We start from the raw sequence: 12,771 nt of genomic DNA on the forward strand, positions 1-12,771 counted from the left end.
TCCCTGATGGTCTAGTGGCTAGGATTCGGTGCTTTCACCGCCGAGGACCGGGTTCGATTCCCGGTCAGGGAATGAGTTATTTAGAGGTTGAGGGAGAGGTGATCAGGTGGTCCACATGATGGTGGAGGTGATGAACTGTGAATCCATCATGGCTGCTCTCTCACCCCCATTGTAGTGTTCTTGGTTCACTCTGCCATGGCCCCATGTTGAAGGGTGACTGTCTCATTCAGGTTCAACCCTTTGTTAGACTCTATTAAGTCACTGACTCCTGCAAGGACAAACTGTAATCCTCCTTAGTAGCTTTGGTTATTGATGATCTGCAATGGTTCGTGGGGGTGGAGCCTATCCCAGCAGCCCTCAGGTGAGGGGCGGGGTTTATCCTGGACAGGTCACCAGTCCATGGCAGGGCCAACACATAGAGACAGATTGATTATAAAAATGTTCATCCCCAGTTTGAAGTTAGAGACAGGATTTAAGTGTGGAAGGTTTTTGTATCTTCAATTTAATTCTGAGTGTTGTAAACTGTTTCTAACAAACTCTACTGTTGAACAGTCAAAATGTTTTCTAACCAAGCTGAATGCTCTCATATACTTTTTAAAGTTGAGTTTCTCTCACGTCCTCCTGAGATCAAAGACAGAATTCTAGGTACAAATAAATACACTATCAAAGCCCTGATGACATCATCATCAATTCTGACTTTGATCTGGAGGCTCTTGCTTTCTTGCTTCAAATAAAAAACGTTGTTCCAGGGAAAAGTCTGTACATAAACACACACACACACACACACACACACACACACACACACACACACAGCCTGTCTTTGGTATAAAATGGTCTGTCACGTTCTCTCACGTTGGAAGATTTCTCTGACTCCATTGTGAATACAGAGATTCTTCATCTGCCACCTGAGTCTTGATCCACTGATTCCTCTGATCCACCTCTTTCTGCTCCAACAAGGCTGACATGGATCAGGTGGGTCCATGTCAGCCAATCAGGAGGTTTCTCCTCTCAGTTAATTTTCTTCATCCCAGTTTAGATTGATTCTTCTCAGCCTCATGAAGGAGCATCTGATCAGGTGTTTGGCTGCTTGTTGGTTGTAATTCCATAGACTTTAATCTCAGATGTTATAGAATTAATAAGAACATCTTAAAGACCTTTGTCCAACACTTGAAACTCACCTGTCTGTCCAGGCCCAACTGGCCTTTGGTAGTGAGGTGGTGGATGCATGTGAATGAAATGAGGCTGGTGTTGCTGTGAGGAGCCACTAGAGGGAGACACCTGTCGTTCCTCCCAGCTGACAATGAGGCTTCACAGCTGCATTTGAAGCTGTCCTTTATTGGTCCCAACTGTCTTGAGCTCAGGGGCCAAACTCACCAACAACACTTCCTCCTGGTCATGTGGTCTGTTTGTCAGGGGATTCAATCCAAAGTTGTTGACACACAAGAGAAGAAAACACGTCAAAGTTTGTTCATTTTTATGAATCAAACTGAAAATGAACAGAAGAGTGACAGTGAAAATGGATTCAAAAATAATAAATAATCATGAATAATGAATAAATACTCAGAATTTACTGGCATTTGACTGCATTTTGTGGTTAATCAGTAGATGAAAGAGGAACATATATATTCTATACATGTGATGTACGTACGTGGCTGTGGACAAAAGCGTCTGCTCAATGAAATTGTAGGATTGTAGACTTCTATAAATGTAGAATATAATTGTAGAAATGCTATCTGTCACCACCCCCAACGTCTGTGCCAGGGTCTCTGGCCAGTGGTCAATGGCTCCTATCACCTGCCCAGGATGGATCCAGCTTGCTTGTCTTTGTAATTCTGCACTTATTAGAGACCTGGAAACAAAGGAATGCTGAAAAAGAGAAAATAGGACCTCACACAAATGGGCTTGTGACAGAAATTAAGATCATTTTGTGAATATCCATCCTCTTCAAATGTGTGTGTGAATGTGGTTGTTGTGGCTGAGTGGTGAAGGCGATGGACTAGAAATCCATTGGGGTGTCCCTGCTCAGGTTGGAGTCCTGCCAGCAACGTTAAGCTGTTGATGTTCTATGTCAGGGTGAACGTCCTACCTGTGCCTGATTCAGTGTGGTGGCTCACACCTGAATTTATCCTAACAAGCTAACTTCTTAACGCCAATCTACACAGTTTGAATCATCAAAACCTCAAACTGCAGTAAGATTTTTCAATTCTCTCATCCACAACAATCCTCATCAATAAAATCTGGAAGAAGGAACCGCAGAAAGTCTGCAGGAGAACGTAGACGAGTGCTGCCACCGACCCGTCGTGGGGAGGACCGGTAACGTGGCGACCCCACTTCCCAAAAGAAGCCGACCATCCAGCGCACCCTCATCACCCAATAAGGACCTAGGGGACATCCTGGACTCAATTGACAGGAAACTAACAAGTTTCGATGCTGGACTCTCGTGGAAATCCTCAACAAAGAGCCTCCATGAGTCTCTGGGACTCAGCCAGCAAAAGGTGGCTTCACTGGCCGCTAAAAATCAAGCCCTTCAAGCCTCCAGCCTCCCATCACTGTTTCCTCCCTCTCAAATATGTATCCTTAAATATGGATTTGAGTCTTTAGATGCTGTAACGTCCAAAGATCATATTCTTATTGACCCTCCCCCTTCTTTGTTCCACCATGGAAAGAGGAGAACTCTATTCTAGTTTAGTGGATGAACATAGAGGGACTACACCTGGATCTCTGTGTTTAACAAATAATTGTGTTAAACATCATGAGTCATGAGTTTGCTCAAAACTACTGACTTGGACTGAGTTCAGTGAGTTTATAGCCAACAATTCTCCATCAGCCAGCACATCCTGCAAAAGTAATGATGACAATTTTCCTTTTAAAAAGCAGGGACGTTGCACAGATCAAGGATCAGTGGGAACGGCTGTTTGCTTTAAACGGTTGGGGGAAAGAGTCGATTTATTGTAGAGTCAATGTTATTTATATTGTGCCACATCACAACAAAAGTTCTCTCAAGACACTTGACAGGTAGAGCAGGTCCAGAACCACACTCCTTCAATGAATTCACGTATGTGAAGATATTCAACTGATGTGACAAATTCTCATGACTATGAGTCCAGAGAGCCTGTCAGCGCTGACATTCCCCTGGTGTCAGGGAAGTCATGTCAACGGACCTGGGGCCTGTAGTTGGTGTCCATTCTTGATATCCTCACAAACAGGTCATCAAACTTGGCCCTCGTCAGCTTGAAGGACAGCTGGAAACGGCCTTCGTCCAGGCACAGTTCTTGGAGAAAGTGAGTTAAGAAGTTTAGAGTTCCAAGAAGCTTCTTCAGTTCGTTCAGTTTGGTCCTGTAGAACTGTTCAATGTGTCAGGACTTCAGAAGCTCCAATCCTCTCTAAGTTCTAGTGAGAGTGGAAGAGATTATAAATGAGAGAAGCAGGGCCCTCCCTCAGAACTGAACCAGCTCAGTTGGGAGAACCTTAGACTGAAGATCTAAAGGTCCCTGGTCCGATCCCAGGTTTCAGCAGAGCAGCATTGACTTTACTTTCCAGTGGAGGAACTGCAGACATGAAGGAAACTAACATCTTGTCCTGTGCATTCTTGTGACATTCAGGACATTTTTGGAGCCTCTTGTTGGATTTTGCCAAAGAGAATCAGAGCCAATCAAAAGCATGGTGGACTTCAACATGGAGGACTGAACAAGTCAAGAAAGCATCAGTTTGACCTTCACAGGTGTTTCTGTTCCTGTCTCAATGCTGTAGAAAGAGCCTGAGGAGCTCAGACGGTAGAGCATCCGACTTTTAATCTGAGGGTCCAGGGTTCAAGTCCCTGTTCAGGTGCTGTGAAGGTTCCAGTGTTTGACAACATGGTACTGGATGAAGTTTAGTGTTGAACAAACTGTCATCATCAAAAGTAGAAGTGTTCTTGTCTTGCCACTGTGAGACTGTTGCTAGAAAAGTGACCAATAATAATTTCATGTGGCATGCAATTAACAAAAGACCATAAATGACACTGGTCAAGTTAATTTTATTTGTATTGCATCAAATCACAACAAAGTTTTCTCATGACTCTTTACTAGTAGAGCAGGTCCAGCACCAAACTGCTTCAATGAACCTCCACCCAACAATTCTCCATCAGCAGCACATCCTGCAACAGTGGTGATAAAAACCGTCCTTTTAACAGGCAGGAACGTCGAGCAGATCCAGGATAAGTGGGGACGAGGTTACAAACAAAGGTACCTCAAAACCTCAAAATAATGCTACAGTGATGTTGGAAGAATTGCTAATGAACTCAAAATGATGCTAACAGTAATGTAGTGATAGTTGCTCATGATCTCAAAGTGATGCTGACAGAAATGTAGTAAGAGTTGCTAATAAACTCAAAATGATGCTAACAGTAATGTAGGAAGAGTTGAAACTCACCTCAAAATGATGCGACAGTGATGTCGTAAGAATTGCGAATGAACTCAAAATGATGCTAACAGAAATGTAGTGAAAGTGGCTATGAACTCAGTGATGTTTACAGAAATGTAGTAAATGTTTCGAACAACCTCAAAGTGATGCTGACAGTCATGTAGTATGAGTTGCTACGAACCTCAAAATAATGCTACAGTGATGTAGTAAAAGTTGCTACGAACCTCAAAATATTGTGACAGTGATGTCGGAAGAATTGCTAATGAACTCAAGATGATGCTAACAGTAATGGAGTGAACGTTTCGAATAACCTAAAAGTGATGCTGAAAGTCATGTACTAAGAGTTGCTACGAACCTCAAAATAATGCGACAGTGATGTCAGAAGAATTGCTAAAGATCTCAAAATGATGCGACAGTGAATTAGTAAGAATTGTCATGAACTCAAAATGATGCTAAAAGTAATGGAGTGAACGTTTCGAATAACCTCAAAGTGATGCTGACAGTCATGTACTAAGAGTTGCTACGAACCTCAAAATAATGCCACAGTAATGTAGTAAAAGTTACTACGAACCTCAAAATATTGCGACAGTGATGTCGGAAGAATTGCTAATGAACTCAAGATGATGCTAACCGTAATGTAGTGATAGTTGCTAATCAAGTCAGTGATGCTAACAGTAATGTAGTGATAGTTGCTAATAAACTCAAAGTGATGCTGACAGTAATGTAGTAAGAGTTGCTACGAACCTTAAAATAATGCAACAATAATGTCGTAAGAGTTGCTACGAACCTCAAATAATGTGACAGTGATGTCAGAAGAATTGCTACTGATCTCAAAATGATGCGACAGTGATTTAGTCAGAATTGCTAATGAACTCAAAATGATGCTAACAGTAATGGAGTGAACGTTTTGAATAACCTCAAAGTGATGCTGACAGTCATGTACTAAGAGTTGCTACGAACCTCAAAATAATGCGACAGTAATGTTGTAAAAGTTGCTACGAACCTCAAAATAATGCGACAGTAATGTAGTAAAAGTTGCTACGAACCTTAAAATAATGCAACAATAATGTAGTAAGAGTTGCTACGAACCTCAAAATATTGCGACAGTGATGTCGGAAGAATTGCTAATGAACTCAAACTGATGCTAACAGTAATGTAGTGATAGTTGCTAAGAAACTCAGTGATGCTTACAGTAATGTAGTAAGAGTTTCGAACAACCTCAAAGTGATGCTGACAGTCATTTAGTAAGAGTTGCTAATGAACTCAATTTAATGCTAAAGTGATGTTGTGAGAATTGCTCAACAACTCAAAATGATGCTAACAGTAATGTAGTGATAGTTGCTAATAACCTCAAAGTGATGCTGACAGTAATGTAGTAGGAGTTGCTACGAACCTTAAAATAATGCAACAATAATGTAGTAAGAGTTGCTACGAACCTCAAAATAATGTGACAGTGATGTCAGAAGAATTGCTAATGATCTCAAAATGATGCGACAGTGATTTAGTAAGAATTGCTAATGAACTCAAAATGATGCTAACAGTAATGGAGTGAACGTTTGGAATAACCTCAAAGTGATGCTGACAGTCATGTACTAAGAGTTGCTACGAACCTCAAAATAATGCGACAGTAATGTAGTTAAAGTTGCTACGAACCTATAAATATTGCGACACTGATGTCGGAAGAATTGCTAATGAACTCAAGATGATGCTAACAGTCATGTAGTGATAGTTGCTAAGAAACTCAGTGATGCTTACAGTAATGTAGTAAGAGTTTCGAAGAACCTCAAAGTGATGCTGACAGTCATTTAGTAAGAGTTGCTAATGAACTCAATTCAATGCTACAGTGATGTCGTGACAATTGCTGATAAACTCAAAATGATGCTAACAGTAATGTAGTGATAGTTGCTAACAAACTCAAAGTGATGCTGACAGTAATGTAGTAAGAGTTGCTACGGACCTTAAAATAATGCAACAATAATGTAGTAAGAGTTGCTACGAACCTCAAAATAATGTGACAGTGATGTCAGAAGAATTGCTAATGATCTCCAAATGATGCAACAGTGATGTAGTAAGAATTGTTAATGAACTCAAAATGATGCTAACAGTAATGGAGTGAAACTTTCAAATAACCTCAAAGTGATGCTGACAGTCATGTAGGAAGTGTTGCTACGAACCTCAAAATAATGCGACAGTAATGTAGTAAAAGTTGCTACGAACCTCAAAATATTGCGACAGTGATGTCGGAAGAATTGCTAATGAACTCAAAATGATCCTAACAGTAATGTAATGATAGTTGCTCATCAACTCAGTGATGCTTACAGTAATGTAGTAAGTGTTTTGAATAACCTCAAAGTGATGCTGACAGTCATGTACTAAGAGTTGCTACGAACCTCAAAATAATGTGACAGTTATGTCAGAAGAATTGCCAATGATCTCAAAATGTTGCGAAAGTGATGTAGTAAGAATTGCTAATGAACTCAAAATGATGCTAACAGTAATGCAGTGAAACTTTCAAATAACCTCAAAGTCATGCTTACAGTCATGTAGTAAGTGTTGCTACGAACCTCAAAATAATGCGACAGTAATGTAGTAAAAGTTGCAAGGATCCTCAAAATATTGCGACAGTGATGTCGGAAGAATTGCTAATGAACTCAAAATGACGCTAACAGTAATGTAGTGATAGTTGCTAATTAACTCAGTGATGGTTACAGTAATGTAGTAAGTGTTTCGAACAACCTAAAAGTGATGCTGTCAGTCATGTAGTAACAGTTGCTTCTAACCTCAAAATGATGCTAACAGTAATGTAGTGATGGTTGCTAATGAACTCAGTGATGCTCACAGTAATGTAGTAAGTGTTTCAAACAACCTCAAAGTGATGCTGACAGTCATGTAGTCAGAGTTGCTCCTCACCTCAATTTTATGCTACAGTGATGTCTATGAATTGCTAATAAACTCAAAATGATGCTAACAGTAATGTAGTGATAGTTGCTAAGAAACTCAGTCATGCTTACAGTAATGTAGTAAGTGTTTTGAATAACCTCAAAGTGATGCTGACAGTCATGTAGTAAGAGTTGCTACGAACCTCAAAATAATGCGAAAGTAATGTAGTAAAAGTTGCTACGAACCTCAAAATATTGCGACAGTGATGTCGGAAGAATTGCTAATGAACTGAAGATGATGCTAACAGTAATGTAGTGGTAGTTGCTAATCAAGTCAGTGATGCTTACAGTAATGTAGTAAGAGTTGCTACGAACCTCAAAATAATGCGACAGTGATGTCAGAAGAATTGCTAAAGATCTTAAAATGATGCGACAGTGATGTAGTAAGAATTGCTCATGAACTTAAAATGATGCTAACAGTAATGTAGTGATAGTTGCTAATCAAGTCAGTGATGCTTACAGTAATGTAGTAAGTGTTTCGAATAACCTCTAAGTGATGCTGACAGTCATGTAGTAAGAGTTGCTACGAACCTCAAAATAATGCGACAGTAATATAGTAAAAGTTGCTACGAACCTCAAAATATTGCGACTGTGATGTCGGAAGAATTGCTAATGAACTCAAAATGATGCTAACAGTAATGTAGTGATAGTTGCTAATCAACTCAGTGATGCTGACAGTAATGTAGGAAGTGTTTTGAATAACCTCAAGGTGATGCTGACAGTCATGTACTAAGAGTTGCTACGAACCTCAAAATAATGTGACAGTTATGTCAGAAGAATTGCTAATGATCTCAAAATGTTGCGACAGTGATGTAGTAAGAATTGCTAATGAACTCAAAATGATGCTAACAGTAATGCAGTGAAACTTTCAAATAACCTCAAAGTGATGCTTACAGTCATGTAGTAAGTGTTGCTACGAACCTCAAAATAATGCGACAGTAATGTAGTAAAAGTTGCTAGGAACCTCAAAATATTGCGACAGTGATGTCGGAAGAATTGCTAATGAACTCAAAATGATGCTAACAGTAATGTAGTGATAGTTGCAAAGAAACTCAGTCATGCTTACAGTTATGTCGTAAGTGTTTTGAATAACCTCAAAGTGATGCTGACAGTCATGTAGTAAGAGTTGCTACGAACCTCAAAATAATGCGAAAGTAATGTAGTAAAAGTTGCTACGAACCTCAAAATATTGCGACAGTGATGTCGGAAGAATTGCTAATGAACTGAAGATGATGCTAACAGTAATGTAGTGGTAGTTGCTAATCAAGTCAGTGATGCTTACAGTAATGTAGTAAGAGTTGCTACGAACCTCAAAGTAATGCGACAGTGATGTCAAAAGAATTGTTAATGATCTCAAACTGATGCGACAGTGATGTAGTCAGAATTGCTAATGATGTCAAAATGATGCGACAGTGATGGAGTAAGAATTGCTAATGAACTTCAAATGATGCTAACAGTATCAGTTGCTAAGAAACTCAGTGATACTTACAGTAATGTAGTAAGAGTTTCAAACAACCTCAAAGTGATGCTGAAAGTAATGTAGTAAGAGTTGCTACGAACCTTAAAATAATGTAACAATAATGTAGTAAGAGTTGCTACGAACCTCAAAATAATGTGACAGTGATGTCAGAAGAATTGCGAATGATCTCAAAATGATGCGACAGTGATGTCGTAAGAATTGCTAATGAACTCAAAATGATGCTAACAGTAATGGAGTGAAAGTTTCGAATAACCTCAAAGTGATGCTGACAGTCATGTAGTAAGAGTTGCTACGAACCTCATAATAATGCGATAGTAATGTAGTAAAAGTTGCTACGAACCTCAAAATATTGCGACAGTGATGTCGGAAAAATTGATACAAACCTAAAAATATTGCGACAGTGATGTCAGAAGAATTGCTAATGATCTCAAAATGATGCGACAGTAATGTAGTGATAGTTGCTAATCAAGTCAGTGATGCTTACAGTAATGTAGTAAGTGTTTCGAACAACCTCAAAGTGATGCTGACAGTCATGTCGTAGGAGTTGCTACGAACCTCAAAATAATACGACAGTGATGTCAGAAGAATTGCTAAAGATCTCAAAATGATGCGACAGTGATGTCAGAAGAATTGGTAATGATCTCAAAATGATGCGACAGTGATGTAGTAAGAATTGCTAGTGAACAAAAAATGATGCTAACAGTAATGGAGTGAAAGTTTCGAATAACCTCAAAGTGATGCTGACAGTCATGTAGTAAGTGTTGCTACGAACCTCAAAATATTGCGACAGTGATGTCGGAAGAATTGGTAATGAACTCAAAATGACGCTAACAGTAATGTAGTGATAGTTGCTAATTAACTCAGTGATGGTTACAGTAATGTAGTAAGTGTTTCGAACAACCTAAAAGTGATGCTGTCAGTCATGTAGTAACAGTTGCTTCTAACCTCAAAATGATGCTAACAGTAATGTAGTGATGGTTGCTAATGAACTCAGTGATGCTCACAGTAATGTAGTAAGTGTTTCAAACAACCTCAAAGTGATGCTGACAGTCATGTAGTCAGAGTTGCTCCTCACCTCAATTTTATGCTACAGTGATGTCTATGAATTGCTAATAAACTCAAAATGATGCTAACAGTAATGTAGTGATAGTTGCTAAGAAACTCAGTCATGCTTACAGTAATGTAGTAAGTGTTTTGAATAACCTCAAAGTGATGCTGACAGTCATGTAGTAAGAGTTGCTACGAACCTCAAAATAATGCGAAAGTAATGTAGTAAAAGTTGCTACGAACCTCAAAATATTGCGACAGTGATGTCGGAAGAATTGCTAATGAACTGAAGATGATGCTAACAGTAATGTAGTGGTAGTTGCTAATCAAGTCAGTGATGCTTACAGTAATGTAGTAAGAGTTGCTACGAACCTCAAAATAATGCGACAGTGATGTCAGAAGAATTGCTAAAGATCTTAAAATGATGCGACAGTGATGTAGTAAGAATTGCTCATGAACTTAAAATGATGCTAACAGTAATGTAGTGATAGTTGCTAATCAAGTCAGTGATGCTTACAGTAATGTAGTAAGTGTTTCGAATAACCTCTAAGTGATGCTGACAGTCATGTAGTAAGAGTTGCTACGAACCTCAAAATAATGCGACAGTAATATAGTAAAAGTTGCTACGAACCTCAAAATATTGCGACTGTGATGTCGGAAGAATTGCTAATGAACTCAAAATGATGCTAACAGTAATGTAGTGATAGTTGCTAATCAACTCAGTGATGCTTACAGTAATGTAGTAAGTGTTTTGAATAACCTCAAGGTGATGCTGACAGTCATGTACTAAGAGTTGCTACGAACCTCAAAATAATGTGACAGTTATGTCAGAAGAATTGCTAATGATCTCAAAATGTTGCGACAGTGATGTAGTAAGAATTGCTAATGAACTCAAAATGATGCTAACAGTAATGCAGTGAAACTTTCAAATAACCTCAAAGTGATGCTTACAGTCATGTAGTAAGTGTTGCTACGAACCTCAAAATAATGCGACAGTAATGTAGTAAAAGTTGCTAGGAACCTCAAAATATTGCGACAGTGATGTCGGAAGAATTGCTAATGAACTCAAAATGATGCTAACAGTAATGTAGTGATAGTTGCTAAGAAACTCAGTCATGCTTACAGTTATGTCGTAAGTGTTTTGAATAACCTCAAAGTGATGCTGACAGTCATGTAGTAAGAGTTGCTACGAACCTCAAAATAATGCGAAAGTAATGTAGTAAAAGTTGCTACGAACCTCAAAATATTGCGACAGTGATGTCGGAAGAATTGCTAATGAACTGAAGATGATGCTAACAGTAATGTAGTGGTAGTTGCTAATCAAGTCAGTGATGCTTACAGTAATGTAGTAAGAGTTGCTACGAACCTCAAAGTAATGCGACAGTGATGTCAAAAGAATTGTTAATGATCTCAAACTGATGCGACAGTGATGTAGTAAGAATTGCTAATGATGTCAAAATGATGCGACAGTGATGGAGTAAGAATTGCTAATGAACTTCAAATGATGCTAACAGTATCAGTTGCTAAGAAACTCAGTGATGCTTACAGTAATGTAGTAAGAGTTTCAAACAACCTCAAAGTGATGCTGAAAGTAATGTAGTAAGAGTTGCTACGAACCTTAAAATAATGTAACAATAATGTAGTAAGAGTTGCTACGAACCTCAAAATAATGTGACAGTGATGTCAGAAGAATTGCGAATGATCTCAAAATGATGCGACAGTGATGTCGTAAGAATTGCTAATGAACTCAAAATGATGCTAACAGTAATGGAGTGAAAGTTTCGAATAACCTCAAAGTGATGCTGACAGTCATGTAGTAAGAGTTGCTACGAACCTCATAATAATGCGATAGTAATGTAGTAAAAGTTGCTACGAACCTCAAAATATTGCGACAGTGATGTCGGAAAAATTGATACAAACCTAAAAATATTGCGACAGTGATGTCAGAAGAATTGCTAATGATCTCAAACTGATGCGACAGTAATGTAGTGATAGTTGCTAATCAAGTCAGTGATGCTTACAGTAATGTAGTAAGAGTTTCGAACAACCTCAAAGTGATGCTGACAGTCATGTCGTAGGAGTTGCTACGAACCTCAAAATAATGCGACAGTGATGTCAGAAGAATTGCTAAAGATCTCAAAATGATGCGACAGTGATGTCAGAAGAATTGGTAATGATCTCAAAATGATGCGACAGTGATGTAGTAAGAATTGCCAGTGAACAAAAAATGATGCTAACAGTAATGGAGTGAAAGTTTCAAATAACCTCAAAGTGATGCTGACAGTCATGTAGTAAGTGTTGCTACGAACCTCAAAATATTGCGACAGTGATGTCGGAAGAATTGGTAATGAACTCAAAATGACGCTAACAGTAATGTAGTGATAGTTGCTAATTAACTCAGTGATGGTTACAGTAATGTAGTAAGTGTTTCAAACAACCTCAAAGTGATGCTGACAGTCATGTAGTCAGAGTTGCTCCTCACCTCAATTTTATGCTACAGTGATGTCTATGAATTGCTAATAAACTCAAAATGATGCTAACAGTAATGTAGTGATAGTTGCTAATAAACTCAAAGTGATGCTGACAGTAATGTAGTAAGAGTTGCTACGAACCTTAAAATAATGCAACAGTAATGTAGTAAAAGTTGCTACGAACCTCAAAATAATGCGACAGTGATGTCAGAAGAATTGCTCATGAACTCAAAATGTTGCGAACAGTAATGGAGTGAACGTTTCGAATAACCTCAAAGTGATGCTGACAGTCATGTACAAACAGTTGCTACGAACCTCAAAATAATGCGACAGTAATGTAGTAAAATGTAGGCTTCCATTGGGGGCTGATATGCCAGCTCCACTTAGCCTTCTTTGGAACGGTTTCACCTGGAGTGATGCTGTTATTGAGACC

General features: G+C 38.8%; 1 non-coding gene across 1 annotated transcript; it reads left to right on the plus strand.

Moving 5' to 3' along the window:
* Nucleotides 1–72, plus strand: trnae-uuc (transfer RNA glutamic acid (anticodon UUC)). The gene has a single exon. It is a non-coding gene; the product is annotated as a tRNA-Glu (tRNA).
* The last annotated feature ends 12,699 nt before the right edge of the window (nt 73–12,771 follow it).

Source organism: Aulostomus chinensis, chromosome 1 (assembly GCF_037954235.1).
Source record: "Aulostomus chinensis isolate RoL2024-O1b breed Wild chromosome 1, RoL_Achi_v1.0, whole genome shotgun sequence".
Classification (NCBI taxonomy): domain Eukaryota; kingdom Metazoa; phylum Chordata; class Actinopteri; order Syngnathiformes; family Aulostomidae; genus Aulostomus; species Aulostomus chinensis.